The 19,005-nt window shown below is 45.5% G+C and overlaps 1 long non-coding RNA gene across 1 annotated transcript in view; it reads right to left on the reverse strand.

Moving 5' to 3' along the window:
• Positions 1–19,005, reverse strand: part of LOC149748255 (uncharacterized) — a 129,061-nt gene that overhangs the window by 65,143 nt on the left and 44,913 nt on the right. Inside the window, exons 3-4 of the long non-coding RNA XR_016394711.1 lie at positions 15,806–16,054; positions 1–6,120 (exon numbers count right to left, since the gene is read on the reverse strand). The exon at positions 1–6,120 is cut by the window's left edge and continues 65,143 nt beyond it. This is a non-coding gene — a long non-coding RNA (uncharacterized LOC149748255). The remainder of the gene's footprint in view (positions 6,121–15,805; positions 16,055–19,005) is intronic.

Consider the following 19,005-nt stretch of genomic DNA (forward strand, 5'->3'; position numbering starts at 1 on the left):
ACATGAAGAGGCACCCACATGTGCTGTGAAGGAAGGGTGGATCCACCCAGGTGACACCTAGGTGCTTAAACCCCTAGAGGGGGCATGTCAAGAAACCATAACCACACAGGCCCCTTGGACCGCCACATCTCCTTCCCAGGCTGTGCAAACGGGTCACCCATGAGAGCAGCCCTGCCGTTAACAGAGAGTTGTCCTTTTGTACAGATTTCTATAAATGAACTCTGTAATTTGACAGAATTTGACCTCTCATGCTGAGTCCTTTGCAGCGTCCCATCATCATTCCTGGCAGGACTCCCAACCTCCCATAAAAAGGAACGTGTGACCTATTTTAAAATTCCTCCAGGGAAAGAGTCAGCATGTTGCCTTGGCAACCGATGCGGGCCATTCTAGGATTCCTGCTCGGTTCTTCCTTCGGTCTAACCTACTTCCGCCCTGATGTAATTCAAAGCCCACTCATCCTGTACTGGACTCCCAGGGGTGGAGGAGTGGACAGGATGATTCCCCATGGCCACACCCTCCCACCTCTCCCCTGCTCTGTGAGAGTTCTGGGGGACAGAGAAAGGGAAGGAGTGTGAAAAGGAGGGGAACTGGAGGACCACAGGAGGATCCTCTGACCCAGAAATGGAGTTTGTCAGAGTTTTGCTGACCCTGTCCCTCTGCCTTCCCCTCTACTGACCACTCTCACCCCCCGACCCAACAGTTTTAAGAAACCTGCCTCTCCACCAGCCACTCTGCCCTTCGTGAACTCCTGCAACCCTGACTGTCTACGTCTCCCTGCAGGGTTTACCCTGTGCCTGTAGCTTCACCTACACATGCATCCATCGCCCTTTCTCAAAACCAAAGTTCCTGGAGTCAAGAGCCCATGTCTGGTGTTTCTCTTCAGCCACCACATCCCAGCACTGTAATACACATTTCTACTGACTTCAAAGAGAGTTCCAAGACTTCTTTCCCCTGCTCTGGGTTGTTGAGCACACGCCCCAACTCCCCTTCACCCACTGTCGCTGTGGAGGAGAAATACCTGCACCAGTAGGTATCAAGACCTTAATGGGACCCCCACAAGGCAAAGTCCTCTGTCCTGCTTCTATTTGGAAGGCGGGAAGCAGATCTTTGGTGGAAGGAGTAAGGGACTGGCACAATTACTTTCCAGGATTATTTCAGCTGCCAATGATAAAAGCCCAATTCAAACTGGCTAAAGCAAAAACAAAGGAGGAGAGAAGAAATCTGTGGACTCACTTCACTGAAAAGGCCGGATCCAATGGCTCCAACAATGTGGTCTCCATCTCTTAACTTCATCCTCTATTTTGGCCGCACTCTCAGTGAAGACGTCTTCCCCATGTGGTAACAACGAAGACCACCAGCAGAACAGGTATCTACCCTCCCAGGCTTGTGACTCCAGCAGAAAGAAAATACCACCTTGCCCAGAGTTTCAACCAAGTCCCAGGATGGATGCTTCCAGGGTCATGTGCCAGCCCTGAACCAGCCCCCCAGGCCTGGCCTGAGTCTTGTGTCTGCTCCCTGCAGCTGGGTGGAGTCACCCTCACAAACCTTGTGGCCCTGAGTAGGGGAGCAGTGGCATCCCAAAGCAAAATCAAAGTGCTGTTAGCAGAAGAAGGGTACAGGGAGGCTGGCTGACAAGCGTAACAGATGTCCACTGCCATCTGCATATTCTTTTCTCTTCTTTTGCGTGTTCAGAATAGTAACACATGGAGTTGAAGTATCTACCCCTTAAGTAACATCTTTAGTTCTGAAGGACTGGGCAGAGCCAGAGAAGAAAAGAGTTGAGGGGAAAAAAAAAAAAAATAAGTGAGTCACCTAAAATTGGCACTGACACTAAGTTTACAGAGAGAGGACTGAATGGAGGTATTTTTTCATTTTCTCATTGAAATCCCCAGCTGTTCCACCTTGAGGCCTTTCTCACTGGCTGTTCATTGCCAGCCAGACTTCGCAGACATCAGAACATTTTTCTTAATTATATGTCTGTATTTAAAAAAAAAAAAACAGTGGTGCTCATCACTCTGCCTGCACATGGGAACCTGGACGAGCCCGCTGACACAAAGCAGTTTCTAAGCAACTTGCGGAGCTGGTGCCTAATGCAACAGCCGCAAGAGCTGGAGGAAAAACAAAATAAAGTCCATGGAAACTCAAAGTGGAACCAATTGTGATTGGTTCATCAAGGCTGCACAGGGTCCTATGGGAGGTTAATTCCATCTCAGGCTGATGGGAAGGGGCTTGTTTCCGGAGGCCCGGGACCTCTCTGGTGTGGGATACTTGATAAGTGGTTTCTGGAAGATTCCAATAAGCACTCTGTCCCAGGGACACCTGCCGCTGATAACGTGTGATAACAGAAATGCTGATGTTCAGAACTATGAGAGGCTCCAAGCATTGCCAGCAACTCCAGGGAAGACGGCGAGGTGAGGAGGAGGGGCAGGGCGAGGTTTCCTTGTGCCTCCGCTGCCCTTATCCCAGTGTGGCCTTAGTGCCCCAGAGAGGGGATAGGCATCCTGACCGAGAGGAGTAAAGATTCCCATCTATAGGACTGACCTTCCAGCGTACAAAGAGAGTGCATCATTACAAGCAAACTGGTGTCTCAAAAAAGTGCATGGGCTTTCCCATCAATGACATTAACATTTGCAGCTGGTTGCAGGACTCACCAACTGTATGACTCCGGAAGAGTCATTTAACTCCTCTTTGCCTAAGTTTTCTTGTTTTTCTAGCGGGAATACTAAGAGGATCGTCATGAGGATTAAACAAAGTAATGATAGCAAAGCTCCCTGTTCCTTGTAGGTGCTTAGCAGATACCTATTTGTTCCCTTTGGGACCTTCCAGGTATAGACCCCCTCCCTATGTCCTCCACCTCTTGTCTGTAGAAAAACTTTAGCCTCCTAGGCCTTCCCTGGGTTCCAAAGAGTAAATGTAATCAGAAGTGAGAACATGCACAAAGAAAGGAAAACAGTCAAGCAAGACAAAATAATAATAGTTTAGGCATTAAACAAAGTCAAGGACCTTTAGTTCCTCCTCAAGGACTATAGGTAATATTCTGAGCCATAACCTTTGAGCTGTTTTGCAGATACTGAAACCCCATCAGGTGGAAGAAGTGAACTGTATGCTGACCACAAGCACATAGACCCCAGACCGGTTGGAACCAGAGGTTGGTGATGTTGACTCCTGATTACCTCACCACTAACCAATCAGGAGAACATCCACGATCTGATCACACACACTGCAACCTCCCTCCCTCACCCTGTCTTTCCCAGAAAGCCTTCAGGGAGTTTGGGTCTTTGGGACACTAGCTACCTGGACTCCTTGCTCGGTGCCCTGCAGTAAACACTGCACTTTCCTTCACCACCGCCCGCTGTCAGTAGATTGGCTTTACTGCATGCAGGCAAGAGAACCCAACTTTGGTTTGGTAACAGTAGGTGCTTAGCAAATACCTATTTGTTCCCTTTCCCTCAAAATCTTCTCTTACCTGCTCTGATGTTTTTCTTTCCATCAATTAAATTCGCGTATCCATTCTACAGTAGCACTTGAGGGCCTGTAGCACACCAGGCACCTGGGGCTGTGCATACAGAAGCCACATGGGCCTACCTGGCCCTGGAGGTGCTCACAGCAGCTGGAGCAGCCCAGAGACCAGTCAAGGTGGGCAGACAATCACAAGTTGATGAGGTGAGTGCCAGACAGGCCAGTGCAGCAGGGAGCACCGCCGGGCGGGTGGGCAAGGGATGAATGGGGGCCACAGATGCATCCGGTTTGAAACCTGCAGGGCTAGGGGGCAGCTGTGAGCCACCAGCCTAGAGAGCTGGATCACCCAGGACCTTGTGAGCCTTGCTAAAGGGTTGGTGCTTCATCTTAAGTATAGGCAAGTGAATGGATCAGATTTTCATTTTAGAAAGGTCACTCTGGCTGTTGGGAGGAAAACGGGTTGGAGGAATGGGGTGGGTCAGATTGGACACAAAGCTACAGGAGAAATGGCTGGAGCAGAAGATTTCAGTGCCCTGCCCACACCCCTCACCCCAACCACCTGGAGCACCCACTGGCCTGTCTCTCTGCTGCCAACACTGGCATCTCTTTGCCAGAGGGCCTTCCCTTGCCCCTGTTTTGCCGCTACTTTGTAAACTCCACAGCAGGTCAAAAGCGATGACTGGTTGGAGTTAGGGTACAAACACCTCTGCTTTCTCACCCCTTGGGTGGGATAGCTCTGAGACATGGGTCTACTGTGGCTTCCCAAGCCTCTCCCATGGGGTTAAGAGCCAGTTGCCCAAAGCAGTAGCTAGAGTGCCATGCATTCTACATTGGCTTCCTCCCCTTCTTTGACTCACTTTCCCTTCTGCCCATTTCACTTTCCAAATGAATAGCTTATACAGGAATCCTTGTCTCAGAGTCAGCTGCTGGAGAAACCCAAACCAAGGCTACCGATAGCGAAACCTTTCCTAGAAGTGGTTTTGATGTTGGGGAAGAGAAAAAAGGCGCTGGAGTTCACAGGAGAACAGGCTCAGGGGATAAAGTTTGCCCGTACCTCCCGTTTCACTCCATTCTGCTACAGTAACATGAAGGACCAAGTGGGAATTGAGAGACATCTCAGACACTATACATGTCACCATTTAGCTCTACATGGAATCCCAGAGCCCTGGCCTTCCTTAAGCATCCTTTGGCATTCTCCTCCAGCTGATGTAGCACAAGAATACTTAATGCCTACACTACCAACACCCAAGACCCTGCTGTGGAACCATTTGCAGAGGCAGAAACCAAGTCCTGGAAGGAATTCAGCATCGCAAAAAAAAAAAGAAAAAGAAAAGAAAAGAAAACCCAAAGCTCCAAGCTCCAGCATTTGGCAATCATTCATTTGCTAGTAAGAAATTCAGTAAATATTTATTAAGCACTTCTTGTGTGCCAGGACTCATGGTAGGTCCTATGGATGTGACCTTGAACAAAGATAGAGTTTCCTTTGTTCTCCTCATGACCAGATGTATTGGCAATGGTTACTTTCCTGGCTGAGCTCTCTGAGTTACGTGCTCAGTTGAGAGCAGATTCCCTCTACCTCTCAACATGAACCTCATCTATTTCAACAACTCAAAGCAACGGAAAAAGACCAACAACCCAATAGCACATAAAAATGGGCAAATGACAAAGACAGTTCACCAAAAGCAAACCAACAACTCAAACATATGGAAAGATTCACAGTGTGCTCCTAATAGAGGAGTCATCGGCTCATGAAAGATCAAAACACTGATTATCATATTGTGTTGGAGAGGGTGTAGAAAAATAGGCACTTTCATATACTGCTGATAGAAGCATAAATTGTAAAATTTCTATAAAGGAAATTTGGAAACCTCCTTCAATAATACAAATGATTCCAATTCTGGTCATTTTTCTTTAACGTAAACTCACATTTTTGTGAGCAATGGCATATATATAAGGATGGGGGTCATTGCAGCATTTAGCTTGCAAACAAGCTAAATGGTAACCAACTTGGAGGTGGTTAAGTTAATTATAATATGTCTATCAACGTAATAGTACACAGTTGGGGAAAAAAGAAGCTGTTTATGTACTATAAGGAAGGTTCTCCATTAGTGTTAATTTTTGTTTAAGTAAGGAAACAACAGTATGCAAAATATGCTACCATTTGCAAAATACATATATATATATGTATATATATTATACATTTGGAATATATATATTCACTTACTTGCACATGCACAAAATATCTCTGAAGGAAACAAAGGAAATATCTAACATTGCCTTGAAAGAAAAGATTCAATGGCTAGAGGATAGATGAGGAGATTTTTTTTCATTCCAAATCTTATTATATCTTTTTAATTTTGAAGCATGTGAATTATCTAATTTTTAAATTTATTTACAATAAATAATAAATAAATTGAATCTCTTGGAAATAAACTCCCTCAGAGCCCTAAGGCATTAATTGTGCCTTGTCTCTAACTAGGTATTAGTCAGGGTAATCAATGCCAGCTGCTGTAACAAACAATTCCAAATCTCAGTAGCTTCAAATACCATAAATAACTTACCTCAATGATGGATACAGATGAGGTACCCTGTTCAAAGCAGCCTGATTCCATCTCGAAGCTCTACCATCATGGTCTCTGATGTCACTCTGGTTTCATCCAGCTGGCAAATGAAGTAAAGAAAGAGTCTGAGTAATGTATACTGAACACTCAATCACTCCAGCTCAGAAATGACACTCATTACTTCTGCTCACATGACATTTGGAAGTAGGCTTGGAGATTTAGTATTCCTATATGACCAGGAAGAAAATGAAATGGTTTACAGAGCACAAAGCATTCTCTGCCATAAAGGGTCATACTGAGCCTCCAAGGCAACTGCACTAAGATTCTGGAGATGCTGTTGGTCACTTTCTTGATCAACTCTTTATATCTGTTAACTTAAAAAAAAAAAAAAAGACTTTTTCTTTTAGAGCGGTTATAGATTTACAGCAAAACTGAGAGGAAGGTACAGCAATTTCCCATATACTCCCTGCCCCCACACATGCATAAACCAAAGTGATGAGTTTGTTACAACTGATGAACCTACAACACAAATCATAATCACCCGAAGTGCATATTTTACATTAGGGTTTACTCTTGGCTTTGTACATTCTATGGGCTTTACCTGTTAACTTTTGCTATGTTAACGAATCATCTAAAATGTAGTGACTTAAAATGACAACAATTTATTTAGCTCATGATGCTTTGTTTTGACCATTTGAACTGGGCTCAGATGGATGGTTCTTCTAGTCTCAACTCACTCATGCCTCTGCAGACAGGTGCCAGGTCAGCTGGGAACTAACTGACCAAGGACGGCATCAGCTAAGCTGGCTTGTCTCTATTCAACATGATCTCCATTCTCTAACCTGAGTTGTCACATGATGGCTGATCATACTCAAAACAGGCACCATGTCACTGCCACCGCATTCCATTGGTCAAATTAAATTACAGAGCCATCTCAGACTCAGAGCATAAGGAAATAAACTCCACATCCTGATGAAAGGAATTGCCAAGTCACACTGTAAATATGGGGAGGGGAGTAACCATGGCCATGTTTGCCATATACCATAGTTCTCCTCAAAGACCTCTGAGAAAAAAGCAATTCGTTCACATCCATACCAAGGCCTTGCTGGGAATAATTCTTGCTGAAGTTGCTGACCAAGGACAGTCTTCTGCAAGAAAAGGCCATGGAACGGCCATTACACAATCCCTGACATCCAAACCTATACAGGTATCTATACCTCTAAACCATAGGTGCTAAAGCAAACCAAGGAGAGATAAAACACAGGATAATTTATGAAGAATTCTGCTAATAATACAAATCATTGACTCAGAGTTAGAATTGGCTTTAGAGATCATTTAATCTAGTGTCTTCTAAACCTGTGTGACATGAAACCAAGGGAGTTCCAAGAAGGTGATTCATGAGTTCACTGAGGGGAAAATCAAATAACAAATAGCCATGCAGAGGAACTCTGGGTCTCCGCACCCCTACTTCTACCAGGGTGTCCAGAATTTTTTTTATAATGAAGAAGCCATTAACCACCTTATTGCAAAGATCCCTCTACTCATTATACAAATGTTCACCTAGAATAGCCCTGTGTTTATTTGGATTCATTCGATTTTTACTACCCAACATCTTTTGAGGAGCCAAGATATGTTGAAGGCCTACTACACACAAAGCATTGTGTTAGAGCCTTCAATATAGAGTCTCATTCTCTCTGCCATAAGACTTGAGAGTCTTTCAAATGTCTTCTCTACATCTGCCTTCATTCTAGACAGATGCTTGTCAATTCACCTTCCAAGTCAAGCCTTTATTCCAAGCCACGTTTCCAGTCTTCCGCACTGCCCCATTCAAGGGTCCTTTCCTGCTATAGTGAACATCAACCTGCTTTTTAAATCCAACCACCACCCAGTTTTATGCTGTCTCAGACAGCTCTAGCCCACTCAGGTCTCCAAGTGCTCTCTCAGTCTGAGTAGCAGGAGATCCTCAGTAGCCCCCCACACTCCCACTTTCCACCTACAGCCATGGCTCTCCTTTGATAACACCTGCTCCAGGCCAACCTGGTATTAAAATCATATACCAAGCCAGGAATCATTTCTCCATTTCTCTTCAAGCCTGGTCCTTATATGCCATCATCTCATTTCTGCAAACTCCATTGCTACATGATAAATAATAAAAAGATTAACAGGAAATGACTGAAATCTTTATTTTGAAATAAGAATCTCACATTGCAACATGAGGTCAGTTGCTATTAGACAAATGTGTACCATCTGATCATCTAGAATTCTATTCTTGGCTCTGCCATCTATTCTGGACCCAGCCAGAAGCATTAATTGAGTCACTTTATCTCTTTGGGTCTTTTACTCCTTCACTCCCTCCTGTTGGTGAAAGGGCCACCAACGACCTACTATCTCCCTAAATTTCCAGCTCCCAGGCCAGCTCTTTGGAAGTGCTGGTGAACAAGGATGCTAAGAGTTAATGGGAATGTCCCCATCCCAAGAGAATTCTGGGACTGCCTGGCTAATTCTATCTGTTGAGGCTCCATAAATGTCAGAAGTTAGTGGGGTAGTGTGTCTAGCTGGTAACTGCAATGGGATTTCCTGTGTGCATTAATAATATCTACCTCCTAAATGGTGCAACCACTACAGAAAACAGTATGGGAGTGTTACCAAATGCAAGTCCGTGTGCCCAACACACAGTGAGACCAAACAATACTGAAAAGTCAGAGTCTAGAGCAGAGAAAGGTTTACTGCATGCAAGGAGATGGGTGGCTCACGCATTAAGAACCCCGAACTCCCTGAAGCCTTTCAGCAAAGCCCTTTTATAGAAAAAGTGAGGGAGGGGCATGGTTAGTTGTTGGAAACTTCTTAGTGTGGGACCCTTTGTTCTTGCAGCTGTCCGCGTAGGTCAGGTCACAGTCAGGTCACAATGTTCCTATAAACCTCCATCAAAACAAAGGTTATTCCCTGTTCTGCAACATTTATTTATTCATTCATTCATTCATCCATTCATTCATTCATTCATTTATGGTTGCATTGGGTCTTCATTGCTGCATGCGGTCTTTCTGTAGTTGAGGCGAGTGGGGGCTACTCTTTGTTGTGGTGCGTGGGCTTCTCATTGTGGTGGCTTCTCTTGTTGCAGAGCACGGGCTCTAGGCGCATGGGCTTCAGTAGTTGTGGCACGTGGGCTCAGTAGCTGCGGCTCGCAGGCTCAGTAGTTGTGGCACACAGGCTTAGTTGCTCCGTGCATGTGGGATCTTCCCAGACCAGGGCTCAAACCCGTGTCCCCTGCCCCCTGCACTGGCAGGCGGATTCTTAACCACTGTGCCACCAGGGAAGCCCCGCAACTTTTTATATAAAGGTGTAATACTCTTAAAAGTCATGGCCTTGAGAATTATACAAGAAATGGAAGGGGAGGCATTGAGTTCTTTCTCCATGCCTCCTTTCAGCTTTTAACACTTAACAAATGCATAAGCAAAGTGACATCATTACCTCTCATTTTACTTGTTCAAGGTCCCAAGGCTCAACTTTCACCCTCCAAGGTCCAGGCCCTGGCTAAAAGGAGAGGGTCTCTACACAGGCCAGTCACCCTGCCCGGGAGCACTCATCCAACATCCAATCTGGGTCCTCCCGCCAGTGCCCAGGCCCAGCTGAGGAAGCAGATCTCAGCTGGCAGCGCCCTCAGGGCCAGGTCTCCAGACCCTGCCCAGCCGTCACCACTGAAGGATCCGGGTGCCCAGGACCCAGCCGGCTCTCAGGCTCCTCAGTCCAGACAAATGGGCCACAGCAACGCTGACCACTGGTGGAGCAGAACTGCTAAGGGCCGTGTGTTAATGGCCAGGTGTTAACGACCCTGCACCCACCCCACCCCTATTACAGAAGTTCCTCAAAACAATTAGAAATAGAACTACCATATATGATCCAGCAATCCCACTTCTGTGTATTTATCCAAGAGAATTGAAATCAGGATCTCAAAAAGATATTTGCACTCCTATGTTCATTGTAGCCCTATTCACAACTGCCAAAAGGTGGAAACAACCTAAATGTCCATCAGTGGATGAATGGATAAAGAAAATGTGGTATATACATACAATGGAACTTTATTCAACCATAAGAAAAGGACGAAAATCTTGTCATATGATACAACATGAATGCACCCTGAGGACATTATGCCAAATAAAAATAATCCAGTCACAGAAGGACAAATACTGCATGAATCCAATTATATGAGGTATCTAAAGTAGTCAGACTTATAGAAACACAAAGTAGAATGGTGGCTGACAAGGCTGTGGGGAGAGGGACACAGTGGACTGCTGTTCAATGGGTATAGAGTGAAAAAGTTCTAGAGATTTTCTGTACAACACTGGACCTATAGTTAGCAATATTATACTACACACTTAAAACTCTGTGAAGAGGGTATATCTCATGTTATATGGCTTTTATCACAATAAAAAATGATAATGATAATATCTATCACTTACCTTTCTACTGGTGGGTGATAGGGAAAATTAATGTGAAAATGCTTGGAATAGGTACAGAGCTATACAAATGTAAGAGATTATTACTATGATTATTACGGTACCCCACCTTCTTTTTTTTTTCTATTTCAGAATGCAAGATTATTCTCTAATTAAGTCTAAATTAGTGGGGGTGGGAGGAAGGCTATGTTTTACATCAGGTCCTCCAGGAGTCCTCTGGTGCCAAAGACCAGACAAAGCGGCAGCACAAATGAGCCCAGGCAGGCAAAACTCCTTAACCACAGACAGAGAGGAGCTTATAGTGTAAAGCTGAGAAAACACTGCCTTATGGAACTTTCCTCAGCTCATGTGTATATCCAAAGGCAGAGCTATGCTCTCCAGCTAGGAAAGCAAAGATATTTCTCACACCCTGGCCAGAAATGTTTCAAAGTCCTGGGAAATCAGAGATGGGAGCATACAAATAAAACACCATTGCATCCCCAGATTAAAAGGAAAAAAAATACCAATTCATCTCCAGAAGCTAGCACAGTACCCAGAACACAGTATTCATCAGCCTAAGTACACAGAAAATATTGGATGGATGGAGGATGGATGGAAGGAAGGAAGAAGGGGAACAGGAATGAATGAACAAGCAAAAAATGTTCCCAAGTTGGGCTTCTATCTTTAGGAAGAGATGTCTCTCCACCAAAATGAACATAAACTGCTATTTCAACAAGTACCAAAGCAGGCTTTGCTCATGAACAGCTTTTCATGACCCAATGTTCACCACAATGCTTCTGTAGGCTTAAAGGATAACTTCCTACAAAATTATAAAAATTATCCCCTCTTATCATACACCATGATCAAGGGGATTTATTCCAGAGATGCAAGGATGGTTCATATTCTGCAAATCAATCAGTGTGATACACCACATTAACAAAAGGAAAGATAAAAATCATATGATCATCTCAACAGATGCAGAAAAGGCACCTGACAAAATTCAACGTTCATTTATGATTAAAAACTCTCAATAGAGTGGTATAGAGGAAACATACATCAACATAATAAAGCCCATATATGACAAACCAAAAACTAACATCATACTGAATATTGAAAAGCTGAAAGCTTTTCCTCTAACTTCAGGAACAAGACAAGGATGCCCACTCCCACCACTCTTATTCAACATAGTACTGGAAGTCCTAACCACAGCAATTAGGCAAGAAAAGGAAATAAAAGGCATCCAAACTGGAAAAGAAGAAGTAAAACTGTCACTGTTTGCAGATAATATGATGCTACGTAGAGAAAACCTTAACAACAAGACCAAAAAACTTAGAACTAATAACTGAATTCAGCAAAGTTACAGGATGCAAAATCATACAGTATGTTCTCCTTTTTGTCTGGCTTCTTTAACTCAACATAATGTGTTTGAAGTTAGTCTGTTACTGTGAATAGCAGTATCTCATTCCTTTGGGCACTGAGGAAGATATTCCAATGGCCAGATCACCTATGGAAAGGTGTTCAAAGTCACTAATCATCGAAGAAAGGAAAATCAAAACCACAGTGCAAGACCTCTACACACTCACCGGAATAGCTACAAGCAAAGGCTGACAACACCAGGGGTTGGTGAGGATATGTGGAAGATGGAACTCTTGGACACCTCTTGTAGGAGTGTAAACTGGTAAAATCACTGTGGAAGACTGTTTAGCTTTCTACTGAAATTGAAACATTCACCTCTTCCATGACCTGGCGATTCCACCCCTACATATTTACTCAAGAGAAATGAAAACATAAATTCACAATAAGACCTGTACAAGAATGTCCATAGTAGCTCTATTTATAAAAGTCCCAAGTGGAAACAGCTGAAATGTCCATCAATAAGAGAATGGATAAATAAATTGTAGTATGTCCATAAAATGGGCATAAGTCTCTGGGGCTTCAGTTTATGGGAAGAATAATGTTTATGCCATACACAGAATTGTTAGTGGAATAATGTGGAAAGTGGCTTACAAACATAGGATTTTTGTTTCTGTTTTTGGTTTTTTGTTACATAAATAAGAGAAAGACAAAGAAAAGTAGGTGAAAAAAGAAAAAAAACCAATGTGCTGTTGGCTGCCAACTCCTAAGCCTACTTAAATTTCTCATCTCCCTGGATCCAGCTACCATCTCTCTGACCTACTGCAAGCAGAAAGTAGGAGTCAGGAAATAAAACCATTTTTGCCAAAAACAAACAAACAAACAAGGTAACCATAAGGCTCTGTTGTAGAGCCTTAACTTTCAAGAAACAGCCGAATTTCCTGCACACGTTTAATCTGTTCAACTCAGAAATCTTGAAGTACCTACTTCTGCATCCCTTCCATTATCTTTATTCCATTTTATTATTAAATGATTCATTTGCTATTCTGTTTTCATCACCCAACCACCTCAAAACTCTTTGGAAAGAAGCAGGAAGATAATCACATGCACTCATACAGACACACAGATGCACACACACAGGTACTCAAATACAGACACACACACATGTTGCCTTCTCTACCCATGTACACAGGGAAGTCTTCATATTTCTACGCTGATGTACAATAAACATCATATCAAACAATGAGTCACTTGATAGCAAACATACCAGAACATATACACCTGAGTGAGGTTCCCCAAAGGGCAGAGCCTCTATTCTTATTCTGACGATGCCGTTCTTGCTCAAAACATTTTTGGATTTTTGCAAGTTACATAACATAGCTGAAGAACTGTGAAAACAGCAGAGCCTGTTGAGCCTAGAGGAGAAAACCTGCCCTTAAATATTCAAAGAGCCACTGTTCGAAAGAAGAACTACATTTATTATCCCCAATTTACAGATGAGGAAACTGAGGTTATATCACTTGTCCAAGGTCACTTGCCAATAAGGGGGGATGGCTCAAGTCTGCCCCTGATCTGCTTTACTGCTGGCCCCCTTAGAACAGAATGGAACAGACTAATGATGAAGAATGATAAAGCACCCCAGGTGCCTCCACTCTCTGGTGGAAGAGAGTGGTGTACACTGGTGTACAGTGGGTGCTTCAAGGGGAAAATGCTCAATCAAGCCCCAGGGCTAGGGCTGGGGGAGTGGTAGGTATCAGGAAGAACCTCGTGGAAGAGCTGCTATTCACAGGAAGGGACTTTAAAAAGGTGATTCAGCTCTTTGCAGACTGACGGGTTTTTATTTTCTCACCTTTTTCCAAGGTCAGTTCAGAAAAAGCCAGGAGGGACTTGTAACATCCCATTCCTCAGTCACTATTAATACTCTTGTCTGGTCCTCAAAGGGCATTTGACCCCTCTCGTGTGGATGGGATCTTGAGACAGCCTTGGAAAATGGGACCACTGTGCAGATTTAAGCGGGCTCCCAATGCCTTCTCCAATCTGCCTCCCAGACTCCAGATACCCATCCTCAGATCTCCCTTAGCAGTCAGGTGATGGCCCGAGAAGTGTACGTGCGTGTGTGCATGTGTGCATGCGTGTGCTTGTGTGTGTGGGGCATGAGGTGGGGAGGGGGGCCAAGGCCTGGGGGCCGTCTCTCCCCCAGCCTCAGAGCATCCAGCTGCTGCACACATGAAGCTGAAGCTGCCTGGCCCTTTGATCGGGACCCCATGCTGTGCCTTGTTCAGGGAATTTTTAAATTCTCTTTCATTTTATTGCACGGCTTCCCTCCCCACCTCCCATCCCCGAGCCAGGTCTCAGGATTATTGGGTCCTTTTTTCATTGATTTGTTTTTCTGACCTTTGTAGTAGATACAGAAATATACGGATGAAAGAAGAAAGGAAGGAAGAAAGACAAGGGGAGGGGGCCCGGGCAGCCTCCAGAAGGGAGGGTGCGTGGCGAGGGCCTTGTGTCTGGCCACATTTCACAGAAAAGAGGCAAGCAGGGTGGCAGCTGCCTGGTGCCCAGGAAGGGGAAGCCCCTGGCTCATGGGGGCAGCCACTGAAGACCAGGCAAGGCCACCACCTCATGTCCCCCATAAGCACCAGAGACTGACACCAGACCTCTGTTTCTCTATATGCTTTGCTTTCTGTTGAAAAGGCTCCTGAATCAGCTCCATGAATACCCACTCCACGTGAGACTCTGCACTTGGAGCAGGAACGCACACGTTCTTTCCTTTCCCTCCCTCTGTGAGCCCCGTTTTTGTATTAAACCCAGGTCCTCAGGCCAACCACACTGCTGCATGTTCCGTCCTTGACACTGAGAAGGAGGAAAATGAATATCTGTGGAGTACCCACTGCTCAGCACTGAGAAGGGGGTTTTATGTGTATTACTGGGTGTTGGGCAAGACTCTTCCTCCAGAAACAGAAGCTAGGACCCACGGCGCAGCCACAAACTGGAAGGCCATGCTGGATATGAGAGTGTGATTCCTCTCCCCACCCCACCTCAAAGCCACGTGAGAAGGCATTAAGAGTCAGCCGTAAGGATCTGGGATTCCTGCAAGATGGGGAGTCTGGCCCCTCACCTCCCCAGGGATGTGCTGTGCCCACCTAAGCAGGGACACACCTAGAGAGGAGGCACATGGCAGAAAAGGAGCACCTGGAACAGCCCGATTAGTGAGGCTGATGCTGCAAGTCCCCCAAAGGTCAAGCTGACATCACAGACTGGACTGGACCTGTCTTTCCTGTACTCCACTCAACAGGGCTGCCCACCAGGCACAGGAAGGCAGGCAGCAGAAGGCTGCGGAATAGACTCCAAGGTGAAAGCCAAGTGGGGAGTGGGAGAGGTCAGTCTCCATCAGGGAATGACCACAGGGCCCTTCAGGACCTAAACATGCACCTCACAAGCAAGCCTCGCCTTTGGACTTGTGTCACAGAGAGCATCGACAACCAGTCATCGGCAAAAGAAACACCAGCACCCATCAAAGGGACCACCCAAGAGGGGTCAATTATGGAAAGAGATGCTTGACTTCTCTTCCTTCTACCAGGGACATCCCGGAGGAACCAGACTCTGAAAAGGAAGTAGGGGCTCCAAGTTTGCCTGGGAGGAGGGAAGTAATAGAGATGAGATTTAAATTGACTTTGAGAGTTAGCAGGCCCTGGGAACCCCCCTACTCAAATCTCCTCACCTCTACCTTTGAGTACACACAGGACTGACTTCCAACTGCCAGGTCCTGCACCTCTTTGCCTGCAGGCTTTCTCTGGCCACTAAAGCCCTGTCTGCCCACAAATCCATGCAGGTGAATTAACACGCCCTCAAAGCAGCCCTCATCCACTGGCAGATGGGTATCTCTCATTTGGGTAGAATAACTGAGTCACTTGTCCTACACTGTATTAGTTATCTGCTACTGCATAAGAATTTCTTCCCAAAACACAGCAGCTTGAGACAACAATAAATATTTAGTACCTCACGATGTTTGTTGATCAGGAACTCAGAAGATGCTTGATTGGGTGGTCTGGCTCCAGGTGACCCATGAGACTGTAGTCAAGATGTCGGCTGGGGCTGCAGTTAGTCCAAGGCTTGGCTGGGGCTGAACTATCTGCTTCTAAGTTGGCTCATCGGGCTATCGGCAGGAGGCCTCAGTTCATCACCACACACACTTGCCTGTGTGGCTTCTTGAGCGTCCTCACAATCTGTGACTGGCTTCCCCCAGGGCTGTAATCCAAGAGAGCCCAAAGTATAAACAGCAAAGCCTTTTATGACCTCGCTTCTAAAGTCAGATGCTGCGTTAATTATCTACGGCTGCATAACAAATTACCCCAAGACTCAGCAGCTTAAAAAAATGTATTAACTCACAGTTTCTATGGGTTAGGAATCTGGGCACAGCTTAGTGGGCGGCCTCTTGGTGCCTCTGACTCAGAGTCTCCCTCAAGGCTACAGCCAGGGCTGCAGTCATCTCAAGGCTCAACTGGGGAAGGTTCCCCTTCCAGGCTCACTTGTGAGGCTGTTGGCAGACCTTAGGGCCTCAGGGGCTGTTGGCTGGAGACAGTACGGGGGCCTCTCTGTTAAGGTAGCTCACAACACGGGGGCTGGTTTGTCCTCAGAGCCAGTGAAGGAAAGAGCAAGAGAACACAAGCAAGGCAAAAGCCACAGTCTTTTTGTGACCTAATATTGGAAGTGAGATGCATCACCTTTGTTATTTTCTCTTGGTTAGGACTGAGTCACTTCTCGTTGGTTATAAGTGGCCCTACTCTAGGAAAGGGGATTACACAGGGCATGAACACCAGGAGGTAGAGATAACGGGCTATCTCAGATGCTGCCTGCCGTGGACAGCATCATTTCTTCCTGCCGTGTTCTACTGGACACACAGGCCACATGCATAGTTCAGCGTGGGAGGGAATTATACAAGGACATGAACGCAGGAGGCGAGGATCACTGGGGGCCAACTTGAAGTGTGGCTCCCACAAAAACTGTCGCCAGGGCACCCCAGTGAGATTAAGCACCTGTTGATAATACACTCTCGGACGTCTTCCTTCCTTTCCCTGGTCACCTGCCCACTCCCCTACTGGTCTATCCTGGCATCAGCTCCCAAATAAACCACTTGCACATGAATCCTTACCTTGAGGCCTACTTCTGGGGCAACCCAGGTTAAGACAAAGAGAGAAACTTTAAACTAGACTCATATAAAAGTGTATGCGTGTGTGTTAAGAACTGATGCAAAATTTAATTTTTACTGTGGGACACAGCAAACATTTTGAAAGCCATTTTAGTAAGCACTACAGGATTTCAGAGCATGAGTGGTTTCATTTAACCCTGATGAAATCCTGAAAGACTAGGCCTTAGAGAAGATTCAAAGCGGGTAGAGAGAAGGCAAAGAAATAAGAAAAGTCGGAAAGCACGTTGTGTGTCCAGAAATTATGTGTGAAACTGGGCTATTACTTCTTGAGCTCATCTCCCACTTGTCTTTCGGAGTTACAACATTATGTCTACCTGCTCATCACCTTCCTTCAACAGGGGCCTTGTGTCAAGGTGCCTACATTTTGCTTGGGCTCCAACCAAGCCTCACGCGCAGCAAATCTTTCATACATTCGTGAGGGAGAACTGCTCTGTAACCAAATTTGAAAGATGAAATGCAAAACACTTCAGAGCATGTGAGGGGAGTGGGGGAGGTTCCCAGGAGTAAACTAAGTCACTTGAAACAACTGTACATTTTCATACATTTTTCAGAACTCACTTTGAGACTGACTGTAGGTAGACAGGTATCAAATGACTCTTGACCTCTAAGTACCCAAAACATGCCCAGGAGAAATCAAGGCCTTCCAATGCACTCAGTCGTGGGTCTATCAAGCGCTGGCTAGAGGAGCTTAAATCCAAATTAATTACCCAGACATCTCCAGCTCAGAAGTTGGGCCACAGACAAACTCATCAGCATGCAATAGCAGCACCATTCCCACGGTGAGAAGAAAAGGAAGCAGGATAATGAGGACAGTAGATAAAAGGGAGGCCATGGAGGAGGATCTTAATTGCATCTTAATTGAGTCACACACGTTCTCCTTCAGGCAGATCCCAGCCCTCAAGTCAGAAAGACAGTAGCCTTTCTGCTAGGGTGCTTCCCATGTCCCAGCCCTGTGTGATGTCCAAGGTCAATATACTGTGTCACTTGATTAGAAAACAAGTGAATCTGTTAACTGTTGCTGCAATAATGCTATATAGCAAACCACCTCAAGTCTTAGTAATAATCACTCATTTTTACTCATGTATCCGCAAGTCTGTGGGTCCCCAGGTCAGCTGGAGGTTGGCAGATCCAGGCTGGGCTTGGCTGAGTGGTGCTGCCTCAAACTTTGGACGTAGCCTGTCTTGGCCCTCTCTGAGGTATGGCTCATATCTACTCCACATGTGTTCATTCCAGGACCAAGACTAAGAGGGATGCAGATAGCTAGAAGGTCTTCTCTGAGCATAAGAGAAAAATCAGACACATCTGAGACCTCTCAAGGCCTGGGCTTAGAACTGGTACCCACTCATTTCTGCCAATACACCACTGGAAGTCACACAGCAGAGCCCGAAGTCAAGGGGTGGAGACTACACCCCACCCACAATGAGCCATGGCAAGGATGAGGATGTAGGGAAGGTAAAGGACGCAGAGCCAATAATCCCATCTGCCAAAGACAGGGTCTTGCCTCCAAACTGGAGTCCTGATCAATTTATTGTATTTCCGATAATTAGGAAGCATGAAGGTGAGCGTGGCACGCTCACACACCTGCCAACCACAAATCCTGGAGGACAGTGGTGGGGGACACTACCCACTTCATTTGCACTGCAGGACTGGTCAGTGTAGACCATTGCGCTCAGGAGACTGTATTGTCAGAATTGGTTATTACCACTGTCCAGAGAGGTGTGGCGCTTCCTCTGACTTTGGAATGTGAGGGTAATTATGGGTTATGTGGTCATTCCCAGGGAAAGAAGAAGAAGGCCTTTCTTCAAAGACAGATGGGCTACTCTACAATTATGAATGTTTTGTAACCATCTTGTTCCTTTTACATTGGCTTTAGACTATGTGGTTGGCTGGCAAGGCTATTTCTGGGACGGAAAAGGCTTCACTTCTTTCCTGAAGGTAGGGTCAAAAAAAGAAAAAAAAAACAAGCTTTTTGGCCTGGATTGACAACTAT

This window comes from Delphinapterus leucas, chromosome 10 (genome assembly GCF_059928025.1).
Source record: "Delphinapterus leucas isolate spDelLeu-1000000601 "Yukka" chromosome 10, BTC_Dleu_Yukka2, whole genome shotgun sequence".
NCBI classification, from domain to species: Eukaryota; Metazoa; Chordata; class Mammalia; order Artiodactyla; family Monodontidae; genus Delphinapterus; species Delphinapterus leucas.